This window comes from Triturus cristatus, chromosome 3_2, assembly GCF_964204655.1.
Source record: "Triturus cristatus chromosome 3_2, aTriCri1.1, whole genome shotgun sequence".
Classification (NCBI taxonomy): domain Eukaryota; kingdom Metazoa; phylum Chordata; class Amphibia; order Caudata; family Salamandridae; genus Triturus; species Triturus cristatus.
Genome location: NC_140584.1, coordinates 574271112 through 574298835, shown reverse-complemented (window position 1 = coordinate 574298835; position 27724 = coordinate 574271112).

Here is a 27724-nt window from a genome sequence, read left to right as displayed (position 1 = left end):
TGGAATTGGCTCCTCAATAGAAGATTGAGAGTAAGACCAAGTGACACTTTGATGCCCTGGCAACTTCTCTGAGGATAGAGAATGGCAGGATGTGGATGAGTCCCAATTGGCCTTCTAGTGCTTCAGTTTTGACTTTGCCTTACCACAAGACTTCGACCTCAAAGATAATCTGTTGCATGAAGAGCCTTGAAAGTGAAAATCTGCGCGTTCGACTTCGAGCTGGACTTGTGTGGTTTCTTTCGATGTTCAGCAACATACAGCTTCACTTCACAGTTTAAATAACCTTCTGGTTCATAAGGGCACATCCCTCACATGTTTGGGTCGTATCTGGGGCTCAAACGCTTAGGACACAATGGTAAGGGCCTGTTGCTGACGTTTGTTTCCCAAAGTCACAACAAGGTTTAAATCCTGTCATCTTGTGGGGGGATATTGTTCCCTTGAACACTGGTGAACAATTTTTTTTTTTTTTTAACTCCTACTTCTCACGAGAAAAAGGGGAATGGAGCTCAAGATTTTAATTAAAAGGTGTGGATAGAAACGAACTGAACTCAGGGCACAGGGGTTGCTATTATATGTGGGTCAGTTCCAAGGCAGAAGGAAGGCACAACTGAGCTTCACAGTGCCACCTGCTGGCGCACAGTTTAACACTGCTGTGAAAGCTTTCCAGATCCATTCTGGCAGCTGGGTATATTTTAAAGGTGAGGAATCTGCCATAAGAAGTATCCATCAGAAAGACATTAGCCTAAGTAGTCTGGGACTAATGAACAAAATGTCAGAAACTGGTTGAAACCCTGCAATCCACAACTACCACTAAAAGACTAGGATAAATACTAGGTAGAAAGCCAGGCCAGTTTACCAGGATTCTCAGTGACCAGCAGTGCCAGGAACCATACACCAGTATGAGTGAGCAATATGTGAGTTCCAGATCTAAGATCCTTGAATGTGGTCTTCTTCCCAAGCTGGCCTTCCCAGACTGGTACAGCCTTTTCAAGAAACCTGTGCTAAGAGCTGTTTGTAGTCTGCCTGGGGAAGAAGGATCTGCCCTATTGGGAAAGGGGATTGCTGGATTGCATTCCCCAGAGGGGATATACCTTTGTGGAGTGGTCAGTCCAACTGCATGGTGAGTAAGGAGCTATACAAAGGACTTGGGTACTAATCCTACTTGAGGTGTTGCTTGTAGAAAGAGGTCACCTCTCCAAGCAGAGGAGGTACTGGAAGAGTGCTGTGCATGAGGAAACCATCTTAACAAGCATTTCCAATGCAACAGGTCTCGCATTTTTAGAGATAGAGCTATTGGCGTTGTAAATGACAATGTTTTTTACCCATGGGTTTCTGTTTGGGGCGTAGTGGATTTATGAACAAAGACTCAGCAGCAGCACTGCCTAGGGAACTTAGACGGAGAAATTACCACTAGGACAAGAGAATCAGCTGCACCAGTGTCTAGAGGATTTTGAATGAGTAATTACCGACGCGACCAGAGAAGCAAGTAGCAGCACTGTTTAGAGAACTTAGAATGAGGAATTACCAACAAGACCAGAGAAGCATCTGGCAGAACGGCCTAGAGGACTTAGAATGAGGAATTACAGATGAAACCAGAGCAGCAGCTATAAGTATACCTATAAGCTATAAGTATATAGGCATGCAGCACTTTTATTTGATTTTTCTCTACAAATTAAGCTCTAAATTCTAGCTGAAGCCGGTACTTTAAATAGGCAGGTACTGAGAACCTGCATTCTTTAATCTGAACTTTATCAGTATTTCCCCAGCTGGGTTGCAGTAAATTTAACGGGCAAGTGGCGTCACTTCCCTTCTAGATGTTCATGTTCACTAGCGGCGCAAACTTCTCACGTCTCACTCCTTGGACCCTGCCACCATTGGCAGACAGTGTCAGGACACTACCAAGCACCCCAGGCACTTCCTACTCCAGTCGCTGCTACAAACCACTTCTGGAACCCGATTCATAAGGATGTAGTGTAGTGACTAAATTGTCCATGAAGCCAGTAGAAATAAGCCTAATGAGAGGTGGTCCACTTAACGAAAAATAATAAAAAACCTGTCCCTTTAATATTCAGAATGAAAAGGCCCATAAGACATTTCAGGGAAACAAGGTAAGAAAATTGGCTTTTCGCTACTTAGACCACAGACACGTTCAACTTGCCTGAAAGCGGAGCATAGGAGATGTCTGCAATAGCGCCAAGAGGCCCTTACATGGTGAATGGTGCGCAATAATAATAATCATCATCATCCTAATAAAGAATGTGTGAACTTTGGCAAAAGCCTCACCCTAGACATGGGAGCTTTTGGAACCCTCAACAGTAGTATGTGTACATTATATAAATTATGCAGTCAAACCAGTGGTCGAAGTGGGGGGAAAAAAGTAGGGGAACTGTGGGCGGAAAATCAGAGGGTTGGAATAACCCAAGGATTGGATCAGTGGGCGGAGCCAGAGGTGTGGCCAGAATGCCCAACCATTCCAATTTTTAGTATTTGTTTGGCATTTCACTGCCCAGTTTAATCAACCAATGGATACACATGATTATTTAAGGTTATAATGAGTTAATGACATTAAAATAAATTCAGAAAGTGGGATATGGTTCTAATCACAGAATGTCCTAAATACGACAAAATGCACAAGTCATTTGTCTCGGAGCCATGGAGTTTCTGTTATCAGCACTTCTTCCTTTTTCCACAACAGCAGTTCAAACATGAATGGCAAAATATCCTAGTTTGCCAATGTTTTCTATATAATTATGGCTCTGCCATATTTGCCTTTAATGCAAGATCTGCTGCATGATCTGACCGGACTTTAGAAGATCCGTGCGTGTGATTCTGCCTCGCTTTCGCCTCTGAGCAACTTTAAACACAGACGGTTGTGCACACAACACTTGTTTCTTGTGACTGACACGGAGTTGGAAAAGTAAACATTCCCTCCGGGAAGAAATGAAACTGGAAGTCATTTCCCCAGCTGCAGGCAGACTGAGATTTGTGTGGGTGCAATACCAGGGGAGCTTAAAGATATATATGATCAGACTCCAGCGTGATGGTGGCCGGTGAAGTGAGTGCTGCTGAGATGAGGTCAGTACCAATGCTCCGCGGAATGTCCCGCTACCAGAGCTGTCGCAAGAACTGGCTAAATGTTGAATGTAGTTGTCTTTTTTGTGACAGTGCTTCTTTGGTGAAAGGTGCATGTTCAACATAAAGCGCGGTACCCTCAAGCCTGTCCATCATGACTGCTCAGTCGAGTCACAGGCAGTTCCGGCTGCTCATGGCTGCTGTTGTGACTGTTCAACCACACCCAAGCCTGGCATCCCACCGCAGTGTCTCCTGTACCCACGACCGGTCAAGTCCCAGGTCACGAAACCCCACTAGAGCGACAGAACCATTAAGAAGAGTGAACGGACTGGGGCGTTCACTTGTGCAGCAGGTGCAGTGGCATCGGGGCAATGGCGTGTGAGGAGACCACTGCACCCTCATCAGGCCTGTTTTAGGACTAAGACACTTGCAGAGGAAGGAATTTTCCTTGCTATTCGACAAAACAGAAACAAAAGTGTAGATATCCGCGCTCGGAAGCTACCGTTCGGCTCCGTCAGTCGCTTTGAAACACACACCTACAATATGTATGACTGACGGGAGCCATCACATGGACTTTTTTGCCCATTTGAGTGAGCAGTAGGTGAGTGTCTGGAAAGGAGGGGGCTGAGTGAGACAGGATTGGGGGTGTATATTACGAGAAAGAGCCATTGCAGCACAAATGTATGAGGTTTTAGAAGAACGCGAGGAAGAGATGGGGTGGGGGCGACCTAGGAGTGGGAAAGCGGAGCAGGGGGTACAGAAAAGATGGTGGAGGGAGCCGGAGCACCTGGGTAGGAAATGCGAGAAGATAAAATGTCAGTGAGAGAGGGTTGGTGAAGAGGCAAAGGTGAAAGAATTGTATGAGAAGGAGGAGTGAAGAAAGAATGTCAAGGCTGCCCGGGGGCCAAGCAGTGGCCCTTCATCAGGACGGCCGCCTTAGTGCCACAGGAAGGCACTGGAGTCGGCCTCCTAGTTTCCCTGGGCGTGGGACCAGGAGGACTTCCGACCGGCCACATCCGGTAGAGGGAGGGGGGACAGGGGGACAGGGGTACATATACTGTCCCCCGCCCACTGAGCAGCCTTCAGACATGACGACGACGGACAGAGGGACGGACGACGAGACAGGACGAAGGATTTCATTTTGGTGATGACCATGACCGGATGTACCCTGTGCCTGCGACGACGATGATCCGACGCTCCTCGAGGCCATCTTGCCAGCGCAGTGACGATCGGACCGCGGACCTTCCTGCATCGGTGGAATCGGTGGATCGGATCTCCGGTGGTGGTGATTTCTGCACCAGCGCCGCTCCTTTTCCGAGCACCAGAGAAGGCCTGAGGACTGACCCCCGTGATTCCTGCTTAGCAGCAAGTCGACCTGGTACGCGCCATTTTCTATCCTTAGTGATAGATGGGCCCTGCTTTCTTGATTTACTTATCCTGTATGTCGTTTTTTGCTTAATTGCTTGCTTAAACTGCTGCAGCTTGATTTTCTTTTTTATAATCTGATTACAATGCATTATTGATGCTCTCTGTTTGACTTATTTTTATTCAGATTTCTTCAGATTGCAAGTTCTCATTTATGCGCTCTGCTTGACTGATTTTACTTTCAGACTGCAATTTATGTGCTCTGCCTGATTGATTTTTATTCAGATTGCATTTATCACCTATGCGCTCTGCTTGATTGATTTTTACCCTGATTGCATTTTATCATTTATGCGCTCTGCTTGACTGATTTTACATTCAGATTGCAATTTACGTGCTCTGTCTGATTGATTCATATTCAGATTGCAATTTATCATCTATGTGCCCTGCTTGATTGATTTTTACTCAGATTGCATTTTACCTGCTATGCGCTCTGCTTGATTAATTAATTTTGTACTGAGACTCATCATTAATGCACCCTGCGTGATTGCTTGAAACCCTTTCGCGCCCCGATTCTCGGCGGGAGACTCGCGGTCCGACCTGCTCCGCCCTCTCTCCCAGGACTGAGAGTCCATACCCTGTGCGGCTGAACCCCAAAAGCTCGGCCCTTGCCCTCTAGCTCCCCCCACCAAGCAGCACCAACCATGGAGTCCGACGTCACGGCTCAACCAGACAACACCGAAGACGACATGGAATGGAAGATCAAGGCAAAGAGAGGACATGAATCGTGCCCTAACTCGCCAGAAAAAGCATCAAAGCTTGCCCGCGCACCCCCCACACACAACACGATTCCAACCTCAAACCGCTACCTGGTTCTCCAGAGCGCCCAGGACAATGACGCCCAGGACAACACGGCATCTGAACCCGGGACCTCTTCAGGTCCGCCAAAGCGACAATGGATCCCTCCCATCATCCTGAAGAACTTGGCCACCCACAAGGATCTCGTGGAGCTACTGGACGAACACTGCATCTCGCCCTTCACAATCAAGCCCCGGCAGGACCATGCCAAGATCATGCTCACCACACCGGATGACTACAGGAGCGTGACCAGCATGCTTACAGACCAGAAAATGGAGTACCACACCTTCTCACTGACCACTGCAAAAGCTCAGCGCTTTGTAATACGCGGGCTCCCGGCAAACGCATCCCTTGGGCACATCACTGAGGACTTAGCGGAACTTGGACTCCCAGTCAAAAATATAACGCAGATCGTCTCTCCAGCGGACAAGAACAAGAAGTTCCCCCTCTTTTTGGTAACCCTGTCGGCAAGCAAGGATGGGAAGCCAGCAGACCTCTCATCAGTCACACGGCTCTGCAGTTGCACTGTCACCACAGAAGCACCTAGAGGGAAACGAGGACCGGTCATGTGCTACAACTGCCAGCGCTTGGGGCACACCTCTGCTTTCTGCCACCAGAAGCCAAAGTGCGTACGCTGTGGAGGCGAGCACACCTCTAACCAATGCACTAGGAACCGTGAAACCGAACCAGCAATATGTGCTAACTGCACAGGACCCCACCCAGCAAGCTACCGCGGCTGTCCCTACCTGCAGAAGGCAAAGAAGGATGGACCGCGCAAACCACCCCAACCACAAAAGACTTCCCCACACTCAACTGCGACAGACCAGGGACAAAGGAAGAGTTCCAAATCTGCATTGGCTCACAGGACCCCAACTGGCAATCCAACCAACAGCCATAGCGACGCGCGTGTGGATGGAAGAACATACGCAGAAGTAACAGGACCCAAACAGAACAGCCCACCACCACCACCACCACCAACACCAACGCCACCACGACCACCTGCCCCAGCACCATCCTGTGAAATAGGCTCAGCCATCAACTGGCAGGAACTCATCACGAAGATTGCGAAAACAGTCGCAGAAATGAACGTCCACCCTTTGGTGACAATGGTGGCGAATCTCATCGCCGGACTTTTCCACGGTGAAGAAAACACACACAATGGCAGCAAAATCTAAAGGAAACTCCCTCTTCTTGATGTGGAATGCTAACAGCATTCAGAAGAAAACTGCAGAACTCCTGCACCTGATGGAAACCATGGATGTGAGCATAGCGCTTATCTCAGAGACCCTTCTCCAAGGAAGCCAGAAGCTCAACCTAGCAAACCACAGGGTGTACCGCACAGATCGCACCACCGGAGCCAAGGGCGGAGGAACAGCGGTGATTGTCAGCACAAAAGTGAAGCACCACGAGATCTCACTACCACCAGTGGGGAGCATTGAAGCAACTGGCATACAGATCCAGACATCTGCAGGCCCCCTACGGCTGATTACCGCCTACTCACCCCCAGGCAAGCTAAGCCCGAAGGACTTGGATGCTTTATTGGACCCCCGCATCCCAACATTAATTGGCGGAGACCTAAATGCCAAGCACCAGTGCTGGAACTCTCGCGTGGTAAACAGCAAAGGACACGCTCTACTTGCCCACTCAAAGAAGGAGGACTTTGTAGTGGCTGGCCCAACTCAACCAAAACACTACCCAGGCTCTGCACTGCATAACCCGGACGTCCTGGACCACTGCGCCTCTGGCCTGGTTGCCCCCTCGCTCCTCCGCGATCCTGCTCCAGGGCCCCTTGCTGTGCTAGTTCTTCACCGACGCCGAGAGCGACGCCCCAGCCGCCGCAGGGCCGCCCGCTCAACCCGAACCCGTTTTCCCGCCGCTTCCTGCCTGCGGCCCCGCCCCCTCGCCAGTCCATTGGTGGACGCGACCCCGCCTCCCAGCTGACCCGCCCTCCCGGCTCCCCTCTTAAGGGGACCCCGCACGCACCTGGATAGCGACAACTGCGCCTCTGGCCTGGTTGCCCCCTCGCTCCTCCGCGATCCTGCTCCAGGGCCCCTTGCTGTGCTAGTTCTTCACCGACGCCGAGAGCGGCGCCCCAGCCGCCGCAGGGCCGCCCGCTCAACCCGATCCTGTTTTCCTGCCGCTTCCTGCCTGCGGCCCCGCCCCCTCGCCAGTCCATTGGTGGACGCGCCCCCGCCTCCCAGCTGACCCGCCCTCCCGGCTCCCTTCTTATGTCGCCCCCTCAGCGACCGCGCAGCGGACGCGCCCAGCGGACGCGCCCAGCGGGAGCACCGACTGAGCACCGAAGGTGCGCCTAAGGTAAGCCCGTCTGCGCCCGTCCGCGCCTGGACCGCGCCCAGTGCCAGGACCCCTGGCCCCCGCAGACCCCAGCCCACCCGCCGGACTTACGACGCCACCGAACTCTACGCACTCAACGCCGGAAGAATCCCGGGTTGCTACCGAGCCACCCCGAGACGCACCCACGAACCCTTCTGCTGCAGCGCCTGCAAATTCACCTGCATACGGACCTGCACCACTCCAGCAGCGCTCAAGACCTCGACGAGCAACAGCAGCAGCCACCTGAAGTGCATCCTGCTCAACACCCGCTCCGTCCACAGACACGCCGTCGAGCTCTGGAACCTGCTCGACACTACGTCACCAGACGTCGCCTTCTTCACGGAAACCTGGATGAACGCCTCTTCAGCGCCCGACATCGCCATCGCCATCCCAGACGGCTACAAGATCATCCGAAAGGACCGCATCAACCACACCGGAGGAGGCATCGCCATCGTCCACAGGAACACCATCCGCATCACGACCAACACCGACGACGCCCTGACAACCGCCGAACACCTTCACTTCCAGGTCCACATCAACCCCAAGACCACCCTCAGAGGCACCCTCATCTACAGACCCCCGGGACAACGCACACAATTTCGCGAAGACATCGCCGACTTCATCAGCTCGCACGCCCTCTGCTCCGCTGACTACATCCTCCTAGGGGACCTCAACTTCCACCTGGAGAACAACAACGACCGCAACACCACCACCCTGCTGGACAACCTCGCCAACCTGGGACTCAAGCAACTGGGGACCACACCCACCCACTACGCCGGACACACACTCGACCCCGTCTTCTCATCCAGCAAGGACATCACCTTCAGCCACGCCACCGGACTCCACTGGACGGACCACAGCTGCGTCCACTTCAGCTTCGGTAGGACCACGATCCACCACCACCAGCAACAGGTTGCACGCAGGAGCTGGAACAAGATCACAGCCGACCAGCTCACGACCTCCCTGAACATGAACCCTCCCACCAGCACAACGAACCCTAGCCAGGCGGCCACCAACCTCACGAAGTGGATCAGCGACTGCGCAGACGAGCTCGCCCCCCTGAGGACCCCGCCCAGCAGACCCGGTAGCAAGAAAGCCCCATGGTTCACCGACGAACTCAAGAGCTCCAAGAAGAACTGCCGAGCCCTCGAGAGAACCTGGCGCAGAGACCCAACACCGGACAACATGACTGCCCTCAAGCTCGCCACCCGAAAACACCACCAACTCATCCACGCCACCAAGAAAACTGCATTCAAGGAACGACTGGACAACAACGCACACAACAGCAAGGAACTCTTCAACATCGTCAAAGAGCTCTCCAACCCCAACGCCGGAAACAACGACATCACCCCTTCGCAAGACCTCTGCAACTCCCTCGCCTCCTACTTCCACAACAAGATCGCGGACATACACAACAGCTTCAGCTCTCTACCGACGAACGCCACGACCGAACCACCGCCCCCCACCACCACCCTCCGCGCCTGGACTCAGATCAGCACCGAAGACACCGTCCGCACGATGAACTCCATCCACTCCGGATCTCCGACCGACCCCTGCCCTCACCACGTCTTCAACAAGGCCGACGCTGTCATCGCACCCCACCTGCGGGACATCATCAACACCTCCTTCGACACCGCCACCTTCCCGGAGAGCTGGAAGCACGCCGAACTCAGCGCCCTACTCAAGAAGCCATCGGCCGACCCGACCGACCTCAAGAACTACCGCCCCATCTCGCTGCTCCCGTTTCCAGCAAAAGTCATCGAGAAGACCGTCAACAAGCAACTGGCCGCCTTCCTCGAAACGAACGGATCCCTCGACCCCTCGCAGTCTGGCTTCCGAGCCAACCACAGCACTGAGACCGCCCTGATCGCAGCCACCGATGACATCCGAGCGCTACTCGACAGCGGAGAAACAGCGGCCCTCATCCTCCTCGACCTCTCTGCGGCCTTCAACACTGTCTGCCACCGTACCCTAGTACAATGCCTCAGCAACATCGGAGTCCAGGAGAAGGCACTGGAGTGGATCATCTCCTTCCTCGCCGGAAGGACACAGAGAGTCCGTCTCCCTCCGTTCAGATCTGAAGCCACCGAAGTCATCTGCGGCATCCCTCAAGGCTCCTCGCTCAGTCCAACCCTCTTCAACGTCTACATGAGCCCCCTCGCAGACATCGCACGCCAGCACAACCTCAACATCATCTCCTACGCCGACGACACCCAGCTGATCCTCTCCCTCACCAACGACCCCGCCACCGCCAGAGCCAACCTTCACGAAGGGATGAAAGAGGTAGCCGAATGGATGAAGAACAGCCGCCTGAAACTGAACTCAGACAAGACGGAAGTCCTCATCCTGGGATCCTCACCCGCCGCGTGGGACGACTCCTGGTGGCCCCCCGCCCTAGGCAGCGCACCCAAACCAACAGACCACGCACGCAAACTGGGCTTCATCCTGGACTCCTCCCTCTCCATGACCAGACAAGTCAACGCCGTCTCCTCGTCGTGCTTCAACATACTGCGCATGCTACGTAAGATCCTCCGGTGGATCCCCACCGAGACCAGGAAGACGGTCACCCAGGCCCTCGTCACCAGCCGTCTGGACTACGGCAACTCCCTCTACGCCGGAACCACCGCCAAACTCCAAAAGAGACTCCAGCGGATCCAGAACGCCTCAGCGCGATTCATCCTGGACATCCCCCGTCGCAGCCTCATCTCCGGACACCTGAGAGACCTGCACTGGCTCCCGGTCAGCAAGAGAATCACCTTCCGTCTCCTCACCCACGCACACAAAGCCCTACACAACCAAGGCCCAGGATACCTCAACAGCCGCCTCAACTTCTACGCTCCCAAACGCCAGCTCCGATCGACCAGCCACGCCCTCGCCACCGTCCCCCGCATCCGAAGAGCCACCACAGGGGGACGGTCCTTCTCCTACCTCGCCGCCAAGACATGGAACTCCCTCCCCACCCACCTCCGCCTGACCCAGGACCACCTCACCTTCAGGAAGCAACTCAAGACCTGGCTGTTCGAGCAGTAGCGGACCCCCCCAGCGCCTTGAGACCCTCCGGATGAGTAGCGCGCTATATAAATGCGATGATTGATTGATTGGCCCAACTCAACCAACACACTACCCAGGCTCTGCACTGCATAAACCGGACGTTCTGGACATCGTCGCCATGAAGAATCTCTCCCAGTCTATGGAGCTGGAAACCTTAACTGCACTGACGTCCGACCACAACCCAGTGTTGATCACAGTTGGCGACGTGCTTGAAGACCAACAACAGGGCACCAGACACAACTACAAGAAGGCAGACTGGAGCTTATACAAGAGAAGCCTGGAGGAGACACTGGCCCCTGGCCCTCTACGCTGCATTGAAGACATTGACCAGTCGGTTCACCACTTCACAGCTGCAGTCCATACTGCCATCGAGCGCAGCGTTCCTGAGCAGAAACTCCAACGCTGTTCTATCTACGACCTCCCGAAGGGCATCAAGCAGTCGATTGCTGACAAGAACAGAGCCCGGAGAGAGTGGCAAAGGAATCGCACCCCCGACCTGCTGAAGAAATACAACGAGCTGACAAGACAGCTGAAGATGCAAATAAGCCAGCATAGAGGTGAAAAGTGGGAAGCAGCTACGGCTAACTTAAAGGACTCGGATAACTCTCTCTGGAAAATGACCCGACGCTTGACCGGGAAGAAGGAACCAAACCCACCGATACAAGGGAAGACTCACCTGGCATGCAGCAACAGGGACAAGGCTGAGGTATTTGCTGACACGCTGGAGGCATCCTTCAGGCCTAACCAGGCTAGCAAACTGGCAGCACAAGTTGAGCAAGAGGTCGCTAAGCACCACCGGGAGCACCCACCAGAAACCGAAGCTGCAAACATTGAGGAATGCTCCACAGGCAAGTTATCGACCCTGGTAAAGACACTAAAAAACGGCAAGGCACCTGGAAAGGACAGAATAGTCAACCAAGCCATCAAGATGCTCCCAGACGCTGCAGTGGATCACCTTGCTGAGATATTCAACGCCTGCATGCAGCACCAGTATTTCCCTAATGCCTGGAAAGAAGCAAGAGTCATCGTATTCCCCAAGGCTGGGAAACCACTACGAGATCCTGCAAATTACCGCCCTATAAGTCTGCTATCTGGCCTATCAAAGCTCTTCGAAAAAGTTATCCTTGCCCGCCTTGTGGACTTTGCGACAAGTGAAAACCTACTCGCCAAAGAACAGTTTGGGTTCCGGAAAGACCACTCGACAAATCACCAACTCCTCAGAGTTGTGGACATCATCAGCCATGGATTCAACATCAACAAGTCCACTGGAATAGTCTTTCTGGATGTAGCCAAAGCATTCGACCGAGTATGGCATGAGGGACTGCTTTGCAAACTTATCGAGCTCAAGTTTCCAAGCTACCTGATTAAACTGCTGTCTAGCTACCTGTCAAAACGGACCTTTCACGTGGCGGTACGAGACGAATGCTCAACGCCACGCCCAATCCTCGCTGGAGTGCCCCAGGGATCAATCCTAGGACCATTCCTCTAACATATTCACAAACGACATCCCCACGGACCTAAAGAAGACAGATCTGGCTCTTTACGCCGATGATGCAGCAGTCATCTCCCAATCCTTCAGCGAACAGGAAGTGGCTAAGAACCTTGAGGCATCACTCAGCAGACTCTCCGAATGGTACAGCAACTGGCAGATCACCCTGAACACTAGCAAAACCACAGCAACACTATTCACCAGGAAGCTGAACAGAAAACACCCAGCGATCCTCCTCAACGGGGACGAGATCAAATGGGAAAACAGCAGCTCCTACCTGGGGGTGACTCTGGACTCTAAACTCACAAGGAGAAACCACATAGAGAAGACCTACCAGAAAGCAGCAACAAAACTGACTGCATTATACCCACTCCTGAAGACCAAGTCGATGCCATTGCAGAGCAAGGTGCGAGTAATCACCGCAATAATTCGGCCAACCATGACGTACGCTGCACCAGTTTGGAGTGGCTGCCGCCCGCAGCTTCGGAAAGACCTGCAGAGACTACAGAGCAGGGCCTTACGGATTGCAGCAGGTGCTCCACTCTTCACAAGAACAGCAGACCTCCACAGAGACCTAGGCGTTGAGATGTTGGACGACCACCTCCGCAAACTCAACATGACATTCTACAAAGGACTGGATCAAAAAGATAACCCACTGATCAGGAAACTTGCAGACATTTCTACGAACCCATTTGACCGCTACCCGAGGCCCATCGAAGCGCTAAACTTGTGAAACTGAAACAACAACACAGCATCCAAAAACCCATCACTGCCTGAGGGCAAATCGCCCCGGCAGGTACCCAAAACTCATCACTGTCAGAAGGCAACCGCGACGGCAGCCATCAAACGCTCATCACCGCCAGAAGACATTTGGCAGACGAATACAAGACTCTGCGACTAAACTTGCTGACACTTCCGCAAACCATACTGACCGCAACCTGCGGCCTTTCACAGCGCTGACCTTGTGATCCAACCTCAACAGTGACAAAGCGTCACATCAATAAGACAACCGAAACAGCGACTAAAAAACTCAAAAATGAATGTGGAGTAATGAGGCTATCGCCTCGGTATCCAAAAACTCACCGCTGTCAGATGGAATCTGACAGGCGAAAACAAGACACACTGACTGAGCAGCCTCTTGTCCGCTGCCCGTCTCGCCTTTCGGTCGGTCTCAACATGCTGTCTTCCTGCGGTGAGTGCTTTCAGCCCCCCCCATGCACTCCATCGGTGTGCGGCATGGCTGGGCAGCCCAGTTTAGGCTGAATGGCTGTCGGGGGTTGGAGCGGGGGTCTGGGATGGCACTGCGCGAGCGGGGTCCCCTCCCGGATGTGCATCGCGGTGGGCAGCAACTCTGGCGGCGCCCAGCATGAGCGCCCCCTGGCATTGACCAGCTCGCACTCGGGCTGCCCCCTAATCCTGCTTCCCCCCAACCCTGCCTTCCGCTGCGCTTTCACCCACCTGCCGAACCAGGAGACGGCGCGGTCTAACGTCCGGAGTCGCCCACACTGCAACTCTTGGGGCGAAGTCGCCCCGGGCCAGGGTACTGGGCGGAGCGCTCCCGTGTCCCTCCTGTAATCCTTGCCCGGGAGCTGGATCCCCTCGTGTGGCGCAGGGTAGCGCTCGACTCCCTCACCGCCGCCCCCCCCCCCACACGGAGCGGCACTGTGAATTCTCGAGAGGACTGGGTGCTGCGATCGCGGCTTCTGCCGCCGCCGATTAGGTCAGGCCCGAAGTCGCGTCCCCATCCACTTCTCTCCATTCCGGATTGTAAATATGGAGCGAGGTTACGCCTTCTATTAACCTCTTGTATCGCAACGTTTGCTTGTGCACTAGGCTCACTCGTAATTTCTCCTCATGTATCATTACTGATCCTGTTAGAAGCGCTCTGACTCCTTCGGGTAAAGTCCGCGCGATATAAAAACGCATTAAATAAGATAAAATAAATTGTCGGGTCGAGTTCGCGCTATTATCACATGTTGGCAACAAATAACTACGGCACTTCTCAGCGACAAAGCACCGATCACGTAAGGAAAGGAGGCAGCGTCATCACCTACGGGGCTGTAGCTCAATGGTAGAGCGCATGCGGTGCATGCCTGAGTCCCCAGGTTCGACTCCCCGGTAGCTCTGCTTCGTGCACAGCGCTGCCGACCTCGGAGCGGGGGACCAGGGTGCGAGAGTCAGTATTTTCCTTTTGTCTTCGCATCAGACGTCCGGGACGTAAAAGGCGGGGTGGGGGGGAGGCGCCCCGCCTGATTGTGCAATGTAAATACGGTGCCATGTAAGCACTCCAATACCTTCGGGTCGAATTCGCGCTAGAGAGTTCGCCCCCCCTCACCCCTGCCTGCTGGGACCCGGCGGAGATGTCCTGGACCACATTGGAACTAGGGGTGTTTTTGAATCGTAGAAAACCGTTAGGGTGTGTTTCACATTCTGTATGTTGGGAGGATGTAGTATTGTAAGTGCAAAGCACTATGGTGATTTTATTATGTATGTGAACACCCCTGCTGTTATGGGGTACTTGGTGTAAGCCTATGTGATGTGGAGCATTTGAATAAAAATAGATGAACCCCTCAGGCCATGCAGACAGTTGATAAATTCGGGCATGTTTAAGTCTGTGTGATGTGCGCGCTCCGCGACGCCACTGATCCCAGCCGTGTTTGTTTGTGTTTGAACGCAGGATGGATCAACCCCAACTAGTGACATGCTGTTCATCTCCTCGTTGCGTCTGCCTGCATGGGTGACTGACTGACTGACTGACGCGCTTCTTCCTTGGTATGGTCTGTTGGGTCGGAAGCGGAAGTGGTTGCACCGAGTCAATGTTCTGTCAAGGCTGTCCCTTTCCCTGCCAGTGCCATCCACAGTAGAATGACTGACACGGGTAACAGCAGTTACAAATTACGCGAGCAGTAAGATGCGATTATACGATTGTTCAGCAGCAATAGCAGCCAACAATTATAATCGGGAAGTCAGTGCTCCCCCCCCCCCCAGTAGCCAAAGGCAAATGCAGCACTGCAGCTCACAAGCTTACAATGTAACGGGTAAACACAAGGTTCATGGCAGGTATGATGTACTTGCTGCATCATTAGCAATATTGTCTGTCAGCGCGCTCAAGTTAAAGTTTGCAATATTATTTACAAGCTCGGTTGCTGCTTATTTATCTTATGCAACTATCAACCATTGACAAAGCCAACAACCCTGACGGGTCGGGTATGATGTTCTTGCTGTATTATATCCGCATGCAATGACAAACAGCAAAATACTAGTCTGGAGGCACATCACCTAGGCACAGAATAGCTCCCTCAAACACAGGGGGACCCGGGTGCAAGTACTCAGGGGGTGTCACCAGGGACAGGTGTACACAAGGTTTTATGGTTGCAGCGACACAAGAGGGGACACCGGGTGCATCACTCATGTGTGGTCACGGTGTGCAAGCACACACAAGGTGTCTCGGCCTGCAAAGCAAGGCACGTTTCCTGTTAAGAGGACCAGCTTTGTCCTAGGGTAGGCCTTGGGTGCTTTCGGCACAGTTACCCACTCGGTGGAACACTGGTCATTATTTTTGTGTTCCCGATTCCCCAAACAATGAGCATGGGTAGCGGGTGCAAAATGCTCCTGCCCTGCACCCCGGTGATGTTTTGCGGTTTTGGAATGACTTGAGGTGTGCCTTGTCCCTTGGGAGGCCACGTGCGTTTCGCTTCACAGTCGGCGATTAATTCGACTATAATATATGGTGTTGATGTTATGTCTGTCATTTGGCTGCCAATCCCAGATTAATGCGATGGGGTGCGCGTTTCATAAATTTGCAGGGTGCCATTGCTGAGATTGTCAACTGTGTCCTCTGGGCAGCACTGCGGGATTAGATTGGCTGTGCAGTACTCATAGGTGAGGCGAGAGGTTTAATCTGCTTGGGTCAGCACCCGCCTTGGGGGAATTTTGACATATTTCAGTATCAGCATAGATGTGGACTCATCGCTAAAATGCTTTACCTTTCGTAATGAGCTTGGAGCCCGTGTCCGCGCTACAGAAACGATCATGCATAATTAAGTTGCTGTCGCGTCGCCCAGGTTCCTTTTTGCTCATTTTCAGCTTTCTCCGGTTTCCTGCTTTAGTATATTGAAGACTGCAGGGGGAGGGGCTGATAACCGTTTATATCCTGTCAACGAAGCCGCTGTGGTACGCACTTTCCAGTCGTGCAGTAACGGCCAGCGCTCCAAGACCTTAGTGGTGTAAGGACGGTCTGTGCTTCAGGGTCTCATAGGCAATGAGGGGGCTCTGAGCGGCAGCCGGCTAGAAGGTGGTCGGCTTCACCGCCAGCGTAAGGATTGTACATCACCAGTCAGGCATCATAATGGCTGTTGCTTTCCAGTTGGGCCCACGGTACGTGCGCTTGTGACCCTGCTTTAATCCGCTTCTGTTGGTTCAGCTGGTTAGCCAATAGATGGGCTTTTTGTAGGTAGTGTTCCTTTGTAGTTAATATAGGGATGCAATGACATGTGATCAGTATGGCATGTAACTGGAGCTCATGTTTAACGTTTCAACACCTTTGCGTTCACATACATTTACATTTATAATTAAGATGTAATTCTCAATGCGCGTTAGATTAGCGCCATGAATGGTGATCAGTCATGCTTTTCAGTGAGCGGAACACCTAGTCAATGCGCGGTGTGCTGGTGGCCGGTCTGCTTGCCATAGTCATTGCCTGAGCAAGCTGGATAGCCCTGCAGATTAGTTAACTCTTAAACAATCCTTGAAGCCTGCGCAGGGCTCCCTCTGCTCTGTTGGTGTTTTTATATTAGCGGGGTCCTGTGTCCGGGATCAGGTGGAAGGTGTACACTTCGCCTTCAGCACCTATGCTAAGCAAAGTTTTAAGCTTAAGTGTTGAGGGTGATTCAGTGTTCCCGGGTCTTTCAGAAGGGCTCCATAGGGTAGGATGACCCAGCGGCAAGGAGCAGCTAGGGTGGTTTACGTGTGCTTTATCGATTATGAAGAAAGTATGCATCGCGGGGCCCGGCTCACACTATAGTGGGCAAAGATCACACACACCATAGGTGTCGAGGTCTGCACCAATGCTAAAGGCCTTGGGGTCCCAGTTCACGTCGGAATCGGCTATGGCTTCAGATGCTGAAAGGATGTCCGTTGTTATTTATTCGAACGTTAATCGATTAGTTACTTGCGGTGTTATCCGCGGGTGTAGAGTGTGAGGCTCCTGTTGTCTTTCCATCGTGTCTGTTTGATGCGGGATGGTTGTTATGTGAGCACAGCTGTGCGGTGGGTCTTTCCTCGTAAGATTGGGGTTAGCCTGACTTTAATCTCCCTGTTTGTCACACATGGTTTTTATGCGGGGGTGTCAACAAGCCCTGTGCCGAGAGGCGAATGGATGGCATATAGTTTTCTGATTGATTTGTTAGACCTGGTATTAGTATTATACACACCAGGTACTATGAGGTAGTGACATTTGTACTCAAATAATGGTACTCCAGGACACATGTCCTCCAATACACCCATCCCCAGACAGGACTGCCCCTCCCTGCCCCCCCCCCCCCCCATTTTTGAGCAAAAGGTAGTAAATACTTGACGGGGTGGTAGGCCTTTACAGACGTTTGTGGCAAGCTCGCACATGATCCTGCTCATATGTTGATTCCGTAGAGTTTGGGACAGGTTACAGGCCGCATCCTGTCTCTGTGGGGTTGAAGTGTGGTCGGGTCAATTGACTGAGGAGAGCCATTATCGCTTGGTATAGCTGGGCATGAAGGAATGCCAGGCAAGATCCTAGCGAAGGCAGGTAGTGGTACTTATCGTGTATTTGGTGTTTGTCTCACTGGCAGGCCGCCATGCAGGGGGACCATGTACCTAGGTCACACATCAGGCAGTGCCAGGTTAACAGGGACGATTTGTACTAGAATTAACAGGAGGGGTTCCCACCACTGTTGGTTAGATGAGATGCTGTCATATCTTCCTTCTCACTGGATCCCTTAATCCAACACTCCTAATGTAAGCTGAGGATGCCTGTTGTTGCTGGCAGACCTGCTTTTAGTAATAAAAAACACCAGGTACTAGGAATTAATCGGTTGTACTCAATTCATAGGTACTTACAGGACGCATATGGTTCAATACATACTCCTTTGGACAGGACTGCCCCATCTCGATCAAGGCGAAGTAAACATTATATGGGTTGGCAAACATTTGCAGAACATTGGTGGTTAGCTCGCACACTGGGTGTTCTGGGAGTTGGGGGCAGGTTAGCATGCATCATCTTGTCACTTCTCTGTCAGAGCCAGCAAGGTTACAGCGCGCTCAATTACACGTCATGTTGGAGGTAGGTCCAGGATGAAAGGTTGTGCTGAGTGAGGCTCAAATCCAAAGCGATTGTGGTACCTTTCCGAGGGGCACATCTGGTTGGGCAGTATGAAATTTTAAAGTACAACCAGGGATCCCCTTCCTTTATGTCATATCATGCTTATTCGTTGTTTCCGCAGAGTTTGGGGGCAGGTTATCTGGCCCAAACTGGTGGGTTTGATGTTTGGTCGGGTCAATCGGCCGAGTGCAGCCAATTTTGCTGGGTATATCTGGGCAGGTAGGAAAGCCAGGCAAGAATGTAGCAAAATCGCAAAGGCAGGTAGGGTACTTATGGGTTATGTGATGTATTTTTCACTGGCAGGCTGCCAGGCAGGGAGACATTGTACCTAGGTCACTTACATCAGGCAGAGATGCCCAGTGGAAGCTTGTGGGGGACTGCACAGAACAGGATACTGCACAGGTTAGATGCCGGCAAATTGTGGCTGCACTCTGCAGATGGCAAAGTGAACATTACTGATTCACAGGCGGGGTATGGTGGTGGTGGTGGTGGTCCAACCTCTTTTCTCAGGATCACTCCCTGTCTGGTTTAGCGGTGCTAGTTGTACCATCATTAGCACCTGGAGCGGCTCACAGGGGTAGCAGTAAAAGCTTCTTTTATTTCGCCTGGGATGGGAGCTGGCAAGGTCATAAAGCTTTGCAGCCAGAATCAGATTAGGCCAAGACGTACCAGTGTTGGTGCAACGGGCTCTAAGCTGTAGAACCAGCTAAATTTCAACATAATCCTGGTATACCGTCAGTTATAAACGTAAGGCCGTTGGCGAAACGTGAATAGGCACTCTCGGTCAGCTGGTGCGGGTGTGTGCTATTCCCAAGAGAGTACGGGTTGCCTTGTTAGTGCTGTTATGGAGGGGATGGAGCACTTATACGGACATCTACCAGAGCACATTTTGCAGTCATAGTTAGGTTATATTGATTATATGGCTGGCTTGTTACCAGTTGCTTCAGTTAAGCTAACTTACCTTGGGAGTCGTCAGCGAACAGTCGGACTGCAACGTTAGGGGTTAGCCGGTTGGCAGGCCGTTTAGATGTGTGCTCTAACTCCGGCATGTCCAGGTATGGGTTATGGAGCCTAAAGTCGGCCCTGTGATGCAAGTTCACAGGCAGGTGGAGCGTCGTAACGGAAAGGGGCTTGGGTTCGACCGCTGGTCACACGTTCAGATCCTGGTCGGTCCACCTAGCAGTTCAATTTTGAGGTCGTCGAAACAAGTACCATTGAGTCGAGTAACAAGAACAGGTGCAATTTCTCCCACCCTATCGCCTTGGCTGGCAGCTATGCAGGTTGTGGAAGTTGTCTTCCAACTAGGGCGATATGGTCCATATGTCTGGGGGAAACGCCTGGGTTAAACTCAATTGGGCTACAAAGTATTAGAAGAACACTTGGCATTCCCAGTATTAAAAAAACAGGGGTATTTATACTTGGTTTCCCTCTGTCCTGTCTGCTCCCTGGGAAACTAGCAGAAGTTTGGGGAGGGCAAGGCTTCACACAGGGAGGTGACTGACGGAATGCGATGGACATACTCTGACTAGTGCTAGACTCAGATAACTGAGTGAAAGAGGAAGCAAGGCGAGCTTGTCAACTCTTATCTCCACCCGCATTGGCATTTCCTGGCAGGAGTGACTTGTCTAAGGAATTGCTCTTCAGCCAGGCAATGCTAACACTGAACCAACACCTAATTATTGGTTTCAGGTCATTCACTCAAATATCCACGGGGAGTTTTGAAAGGATGGGGGCAGCTGTCAAGAAGGGGCATGCTGGCCTTCGGTCCTGTATGGGCTAAGACTTGTTTTGGCTGGACCTGGGAGACGCCTGGTATCAGCAGTTGTAAGTAAAGAGGCCTACCTTGGTGGGGGGCCCTGGTTGTGATGGTGGCCACCCCCAGAGCTGTGGAGGAGTTACAGGGCGATCCAGAGTCTGCAAGTTACCAAGGGGTACTTCATGCAGCAGCACAGTATGGTGCTAAGCCAAGGATACCCAGGGATGTCTTAGCGTTGTCCCCTTGGAAAACTACGGCGCCCCGTTAGTCCTACGGCCGGTTGTGGGTCTGAGCAGCCGGGGGCTGCCTGGAACGCTCCACCCACCTTTTTGGGGGGCGTGAGTAAGGGAGTGGACTGGTGGTCCACTGACGGGAGGGGTGGCCAGTCCCAAGAATTGGTAAACACCGATTGGCGACGGCCACGGTGTAATTTGGCTCATCAGATGGGCAGGCGGCATAAGGGCTGGCCTGCCCTTGGATCGCCCGTAAGATAACCCACCATGTTGGCATATTTGTTATGCAAATAAACCTGCAGCAATTTTCTCCACTAAGAAGGTGTCGTGTGGTTTTTTGATGTATTGTGCTGCATGTATACTGACTACTTTTGCCGATATTGGCACTATGAAAGAGGAGGGGAAAGTCGGCGGAGGAGAGAGGTTAAAACAGAACAAGAAAAAAATAGCGTTAAAAGAGAGAAAAGGCAACCATTCCTAAAACACGGGCTGAGCAGATAGCAGCTAAAATTTACCTCGTTTAATTCATGGCGGGTGAATGTTGTGAGGGGTGGAAGGGGAGGGGCTCTGGAAAAGAGACTCGACGTGAGACTCTTTAAATATAAAGTGAAAACGCTTGCCCTACACTGCTGTGTAATAAATATAACGCACTCCCTGTGTGCTCACGAGGAGGGCAGGGGAGGGGGGCGCTGAGAAGCAAAAGGGATAAAGGGGTTAGGGTGGGTGCATGGTGGGAGGGTGAGTGGGGGACGGAACAGATTTAAACCCCCCCAAAAATAAAATACTGGCAGCTGAGATGGACACTATAGCCATTGATATCGCTGTGACACAAGAAAAACAAGCGGAAAACAAAGTGAAATACCTGCTGCCCCATACTGCTGCAGACGTAATCAGTGTTCTCTAGCAGCAGAGATCGTCCAGAGCCGTGCGCACAAAAGAGGCAGTCTGCTGCGGCACAGGGCCCTGTGTTGCCTTACGTTTACTAATGCATTGCTGACTCAATTTCATCGGATCTAATTACAAAACAAAACTTGTGCCATAGTTTTACCAGTTACTGCAAAACTGTTTCTTCTTCGATTTTTAGAAGCGTGTATGGTCTGCTCTGACTTCTCTCGCCTGTTTCTACCGCTGCAGTTTTATGTGAGGTCTGCCGGTCAGTGCTCACTGATGGAAGTGGCAGTGGAATACACCGAAAGTGGATAGCAGTAAGAACAAGTAGTCCCTAAACAAAACTAACAAAGCCAGACAGCCAGGCGCGGATCGTCCATTGGGGCGTTGGGGCGTAGCCCCCCAGCCCCCGCAGCTCCCTCGGTGTCTCTGAACTTAGTTTACTTAAGTTCAGAGACGCCGAGGGTGGGGAGAACTAACTGACAATGCATGTCAGTCAGCATGACGTCGGACCGTGGGCGGTCCGACGTCATGTTGACTGACATGCATTGTCACAACCAGGGAAAGGCAGCACAAGTGCGCATGAGTGGGCATGGAGATTAATTTTTACTCCGTGCCCAGTCATGCGTACTTGTGTTTTTACTGCCTTGCGCATGCCCATTAGGAGCCCCTCGGTCTCCTAATGGGCAGGCGTAGCGTAAGGTGTGCCCTCAGCCAATCCTGGCGCTGCTGGCAGCGCCAGGATTGGCTGAGAGGGGTTGGCAGGCCCCTCCTCCAGTACCGTTAGTGAAGGCGCCCAGGCGATCAGAGGTCTGAGAGCGAGGTGGCGTGGACCCGTGGACCGGCTTTTTTTTTTTTTTAATATTTCATTCCCCCCCGTGCGCGACCGCCCCCCCCGCGAACCACGACTGATGATTTTAATTGTGTTCTTTTGTTATTTGCTTATTGTGATCGTGATCACTGATTAATACAATAATAACGTATTACTGCAGTATTCATTGAGCGCGTGCGGGGTCAGCACTTTTACTGCCCGGTGGCTATTCACTGCCCTAAAACAGAAATAAAAGGTTTGGAGCAACTTTGCACTGCAGGAGGGACCCCCGGACGCGGATCAGGCACATGGACAAACACACACATTGGTGAAAATGTTCCGGTGCGTCGGACATTAGCTCACTTCCGAGGGGGGTCTCACAGAGGCATGGGGACTTCGAGTGTGAGAGCAGCGGAGAGGAGCTCAGGGTATCACGCTCGTCTCCCTACTCCCTGTGAGCTACAGCCGAAGGTCTGCATGTCATGCGGGACGTGAACAGGCAGGACAGTTTCTCACACTTGTATTTATTTAAGATGAGCGCATTTAAGCTATTATTACACAGCTTGTGTGTACAGGGCCTAATGTCTGATCACTTATATATGTGCTGCGCTCTGATGCCAAGACTGGCTTGGTTAGTAGTAATTGAAGCCTTGAAATACATTTTACGAAGTCTGTTTCTATTTGAGGTTGTGAAAATCAGATTTAACAGGTCAGTGGTGATTTTGTGGAATATGGGTTAGTTTTGTTTTGGCATCTTTGCATCTCTCTGAAAAGTGGTTCCTTGGGTCCAGGTTGAGTCTGCCGGCAGTCTCCTTTGATTCTGGACAAGTCACTTAATCTCAAAATGAATGTGTCTGTTTGTAATGCAATTGGTGATCATGTAAAGCGCTCTGGTCGAGTTTGCGCTATGTAAAACTGCAAAAATAAACAAACAAAAAAAAGTGCCTGTAGAAACCTGCTGCCAGCTCGCCCACATGCTGGGGTTGCCCACTACAAATGCTGCCTATTCTTGATTCCACCTAATGTCTCTCCCTTCCACCACCCAGTATTTCCTGTCTGTTTAACTCACTGATGGGTTATTTTGCATCCCTGCTTTATCCTCTTGTCTCTGTTTTCTTACCGTGCTTTACTTCCGTCTTTCTCCCTTTTTTGACTTTATCACCCTTGCTCTGGGCCAAGCCTGTTGATAATAAATAAGTTGCAGTCCCCACAAATAAAGCCAGCGCCCACCACCTGCAACCACTGGTGCAAATTAAGCACAGCAGGCACTAATCCCACATGGACTCCACATGATACCCCTGTTCTCCAACCAATAAAGCCAGTACGCGCATAAGTAGCCATTTTGAAGGCAGGTGGTAGGGTTCAATATTTTAGTAACCCTTTAAACCCCAAATCAGACTTCTTTGGAAATTAATTTATCTTTGGGGCTCGCTGAAGTCTCATATTGCATGAGGTGACACACAGTGACCTACCAATTCAAAAAAGAAAACTCTTTAGAGGGGTGGTGGAAATAGTAGCAGAGGTGGAAAAGATACAACGCCAAGTTGGAAGAGCTAGCCAGTGATTTTGGAAGAGACATGCAATGCCGAAGAAGTGGTGGTGGAAGAGACAGCTAGTATTTGAGGAAGAAACATGCAATGATTGTGGCGGAGTGATGGTGGAAGAGTCAGGTACAGGCAAAAAAGAAAGTGGTGTTGGAAAAGATAGGGAAATTAATGAGACAAATTTTGATGACAGAAAAAGACCAGAAGTGGTAATGGAACAGACAGGTATTGATGTTGGAAAAGAGAGTGGAGATGGAGGAGACTGATTATGTGATGATGAGACAGGTAGTGAGATGGTAGAGAAAGGTATTGGAATGATGAGACTGACAGTGGAAGAGACAGATAGAAACAATGGAGGGTAGGTTGTTCAGGCGCTCTCGCTACGCTCGCACGCCTAAGCGAAGTACAACATTTATTTTACGCCCCACAACTTTCAAATGTCACCAGCCGCCACTGCAGACAGCGCAATAAAACAGTAGTTGGTCGGTGCTGCTTTCGATAAAAACGGAAATGATGCATCTGATCAACAGCCAACAGAAACAAAGATAACAACAGCAATGCCAGACTTAAACAAATCGCAAGGGTCAGGAGACATTCCACGGAGTTTGAGCCAACATACAGATTACTTTATGTCTCGCTGAGGAGAGATTTAAAAAGGAGATCACAGCTGTGGAAGAAGGACAAACGACTGTGACCATCTTGATTGGCCCTTTAACAGAGAGGTGAAGTAAAATGCTCCAAACCACATCAAAATATGTGCAGACGTTGTGGAATTAAAGGCTTTTGGAGGGTATGCTTGGCCGTTTTTGTGCAAGAATTTCTCACGGGCAAGGAGAAACAATTGTAATATTAGCACTGGTGTTTCTAAGGGACAGGGATACCGCCACCTTTAAGAGGCTGTGGTGCACTGTTAGACCTGGCACCATTGGCTTGAGTCTCCCTTCCATTTTTTCGCTGTGTCTCCTCTGTTTTTGCTGGTTATAGATGCTCTGGGCGCTGTGCCACTGCCATTCAGTGCCACAGCGCGAATGCTCCCTTTGTAAAGATGACATATGAATTGGTACATCCATGATTGGCTTATTTGGTTCACCTGTTAGTCCCTAGTAGCGTGGCCTGTGTGTGCCCAGGGCTGGTAAACCGAATGCTGCTGGTGGGCCTGCAGCACTGGTTTGTGCCACCCACAGAAGCAGCTTGTAAAGTATGTCTCAGACCTGCCACTGCAGTGTCTGCGTGCAGTCCAGAACTGCCATCTTGGCTGTGAAGTGAACCCACTTCCGAGCCCCTAAACCTTCCCTTGGCATCCTGTAAGTCCCCCTTATGATAGGGCGCATTGTATGTGTAAGGTAGGACATGCCCTGATGTATGTAGCATGTCCTAGTAGTGAATTACACCCCATTTCGTTTTTCACTACTGTAAGGCTACCTGTTCTCCATAGGCCAGAATGGGAGGTCTGGGCTATTACATTCTATAGTCCTAACTGACCCACAGAACATGGTAGAAAAACGAATCTAGTATGCCTGAGCTCAGAATATTAAAATACATCTTTTAGTAAAGGTTATTTTTATATTCTGTGTTTGAAACTACCACTTTTAGAGTATAGGTACTTTCTTGCCTAAGCCTTCCAGTTTGCTCTACTATGATGTGTATTGGCTGTCTGGTTTTGGAGGGACAGGGCAGGCTGAGTCAGACCTGGGTTGAATAGAGCGACCTGCCTTGGTGTGAGGGGAGGGGTAGCTCCTGCACTTGAATAGGACTGTGCCTGGCAAGGTGAATGCTGGCTCCACCTCCCACTGTGCGTCTGAGGCAGACCCCCTCTTTCTGAAAGGAAGGATGCAGCCTGATCAACAAAGTGCTCCAGGGCTGGGCAGAACTGGTTCTGGCTGGGTTCAGAGACTTGGGATCCCTAAGAACAAAGACTTTGGGGGTATAAATATTTGTGCACAAACCCCTACAATTGGTATTGCTCCTGGATAACAAGAAGAACCTCTGTCCGTGGGACTACAAGAATCTGCAGGAGAAGGACTGTCCTTGTGCTTGTGTGCTGTTTCTGGGACTGGCCTGCAGCTGTTACTACTGGACTTCAAGAAGAGGAAAAGAACTTTGATTGGACTTTTATTTTTGTGCTACAGCAATCACCCAAGGGCTAGGAGAGAGCTAGCCTCCTGCTGGAGTCTCAGGCACATCAGACTCCACCATCAGCCTCCTGTTTCCTCCCAGCGAGGATTACTATCTGCAGGTGAGGCTCCTGTGTGTTCCAGGGCCTCTAGTTCTACTGCTGAGAAGAGAGCGCTGAAAATCGTTGCTAACCTCCGTTAACGAGCCGCTGCAGCTGGTGAGCGTGAGAAAAATTGCCGCTCCGCTGTCGCCGAGTGCTCGCTAACCCCGAAGATCGTCGCAGCACCTGTCTGCGGGCCTGAAAACGCCCGCTATCCAAAGATCGTCGCAGCACCTGTCTGCGGGCCTGAAAACCCCCACTATCTGGAAATCATCGCAACAGGATCATCGCAGCGCGGACGCCGAGCGTTCGCCATTTTCCCCGCATCGAATCCGGATCGTCGCTTCCTCGCGGAGCGCCATCTTTGTCAACGCAGCAAGATCGCACACGCAACAGGCTCGGTGCATCATCCTCCCTTCGCGGCAAGGATTTCATCGCATCACCGGCTTAGCGTGAGGAAGTTTGTCGCTTTGTCCTTCCCGCAACCCAGCTCATCATCCTCCCTTGCGGTACGGATTCAACGCATCGCTGGTTAGCGTGAGGGAATTTATCGCTACAACGCCTTAGCGACATTTTTGTTGCTTTGCTCCAGGAACCAGATACTTTGTGAGTAAAAGGGTCGCAGAGACCCCTGCCTTGAAGTAAACATCAGTTTGTGCATCCTGAACTATTTTTCCTTGCAGCATTTCTAAAGTAATTATATTTTTATAGTATTGTGGATTTTTACTGTTATTGGTCTTGTGATTAAGTCTATATAAAAATACCTATTTTTCATAACTACTTGAGTGGTGTCCATTTGTAGTGTTCCTCATTGTATTACTGTGTATGGTCATAAATGCTTCACACACTGCCTCTGAGATAAGCCTAGCTGCTCGTGCTACGTTACCACAGGGTTGAGCAGGGGTTGTCAAAGGGTGTAGGCTGCTTACTCTGACTTAGGAAGAAGGGTCCCTACTTGGACAGTGGCCAGCCATTGCCAACTAGAGACCCCCATTTCTAACATGCACCCTATGTCCTGTGGTAAGGAGGAACTGTCTGGCATAAGTCTCCCAGGCAGGAGAAGCAGGGTCTCTCGGGGTCTAACCTTTATAAAGACCCTGCTGGAAACTGACCGGTTCTGGACGGTCAGAAAGGGTTGCTAGGCAGTCAGGTAAGCAATGGTTGAGCCATGACATTTTATGTCTTGCAACAGTTTTGTTGTTTCTTGAAAAGGTTTCGCTAATGTTTTTTAACACTGGAAAGTTTGTTTGGTCCCTCTTGATAGAGGCCTGACATTAATGTGTTAAAGCTTGTATGGAGGCGTTACATGATTGAAATGGCAGTAGAACCTTTTTTTTGTTTGTTGCATATTTATATAGTGCGAACTCGACCCGAAGGTATTGGAGCGCTTTACATGAGCACCAGTTAGGTCACACGAGGACAAATGTGTTTTTGGTAGGCACGGGAAGATTAAGTGATTTGCCCAGAATCACAGGATGTGGAGTCGACCTGAGGCTCGAACCTGGTCCCCAGCTCCAAAGGCGGCAGTTCTGGCCGTAAGGCCACATCCCCTGTCCCTTGCAAATGTTCTGACAAATCCCATAGCCTCGCTATTTCATCTGCGCGTTGCAATTGGCCTCCATAGGGATGTTGTTAGTTTTATGCTTGGACGGACATTTTGTACATCACGGATAAGGTCAGCAGATTAGCCTGAGTATTGTTCCCCTCTGTTATCAATCTTTAGGGTAGATAATTTGCACACTGGTGCTCTAAATCC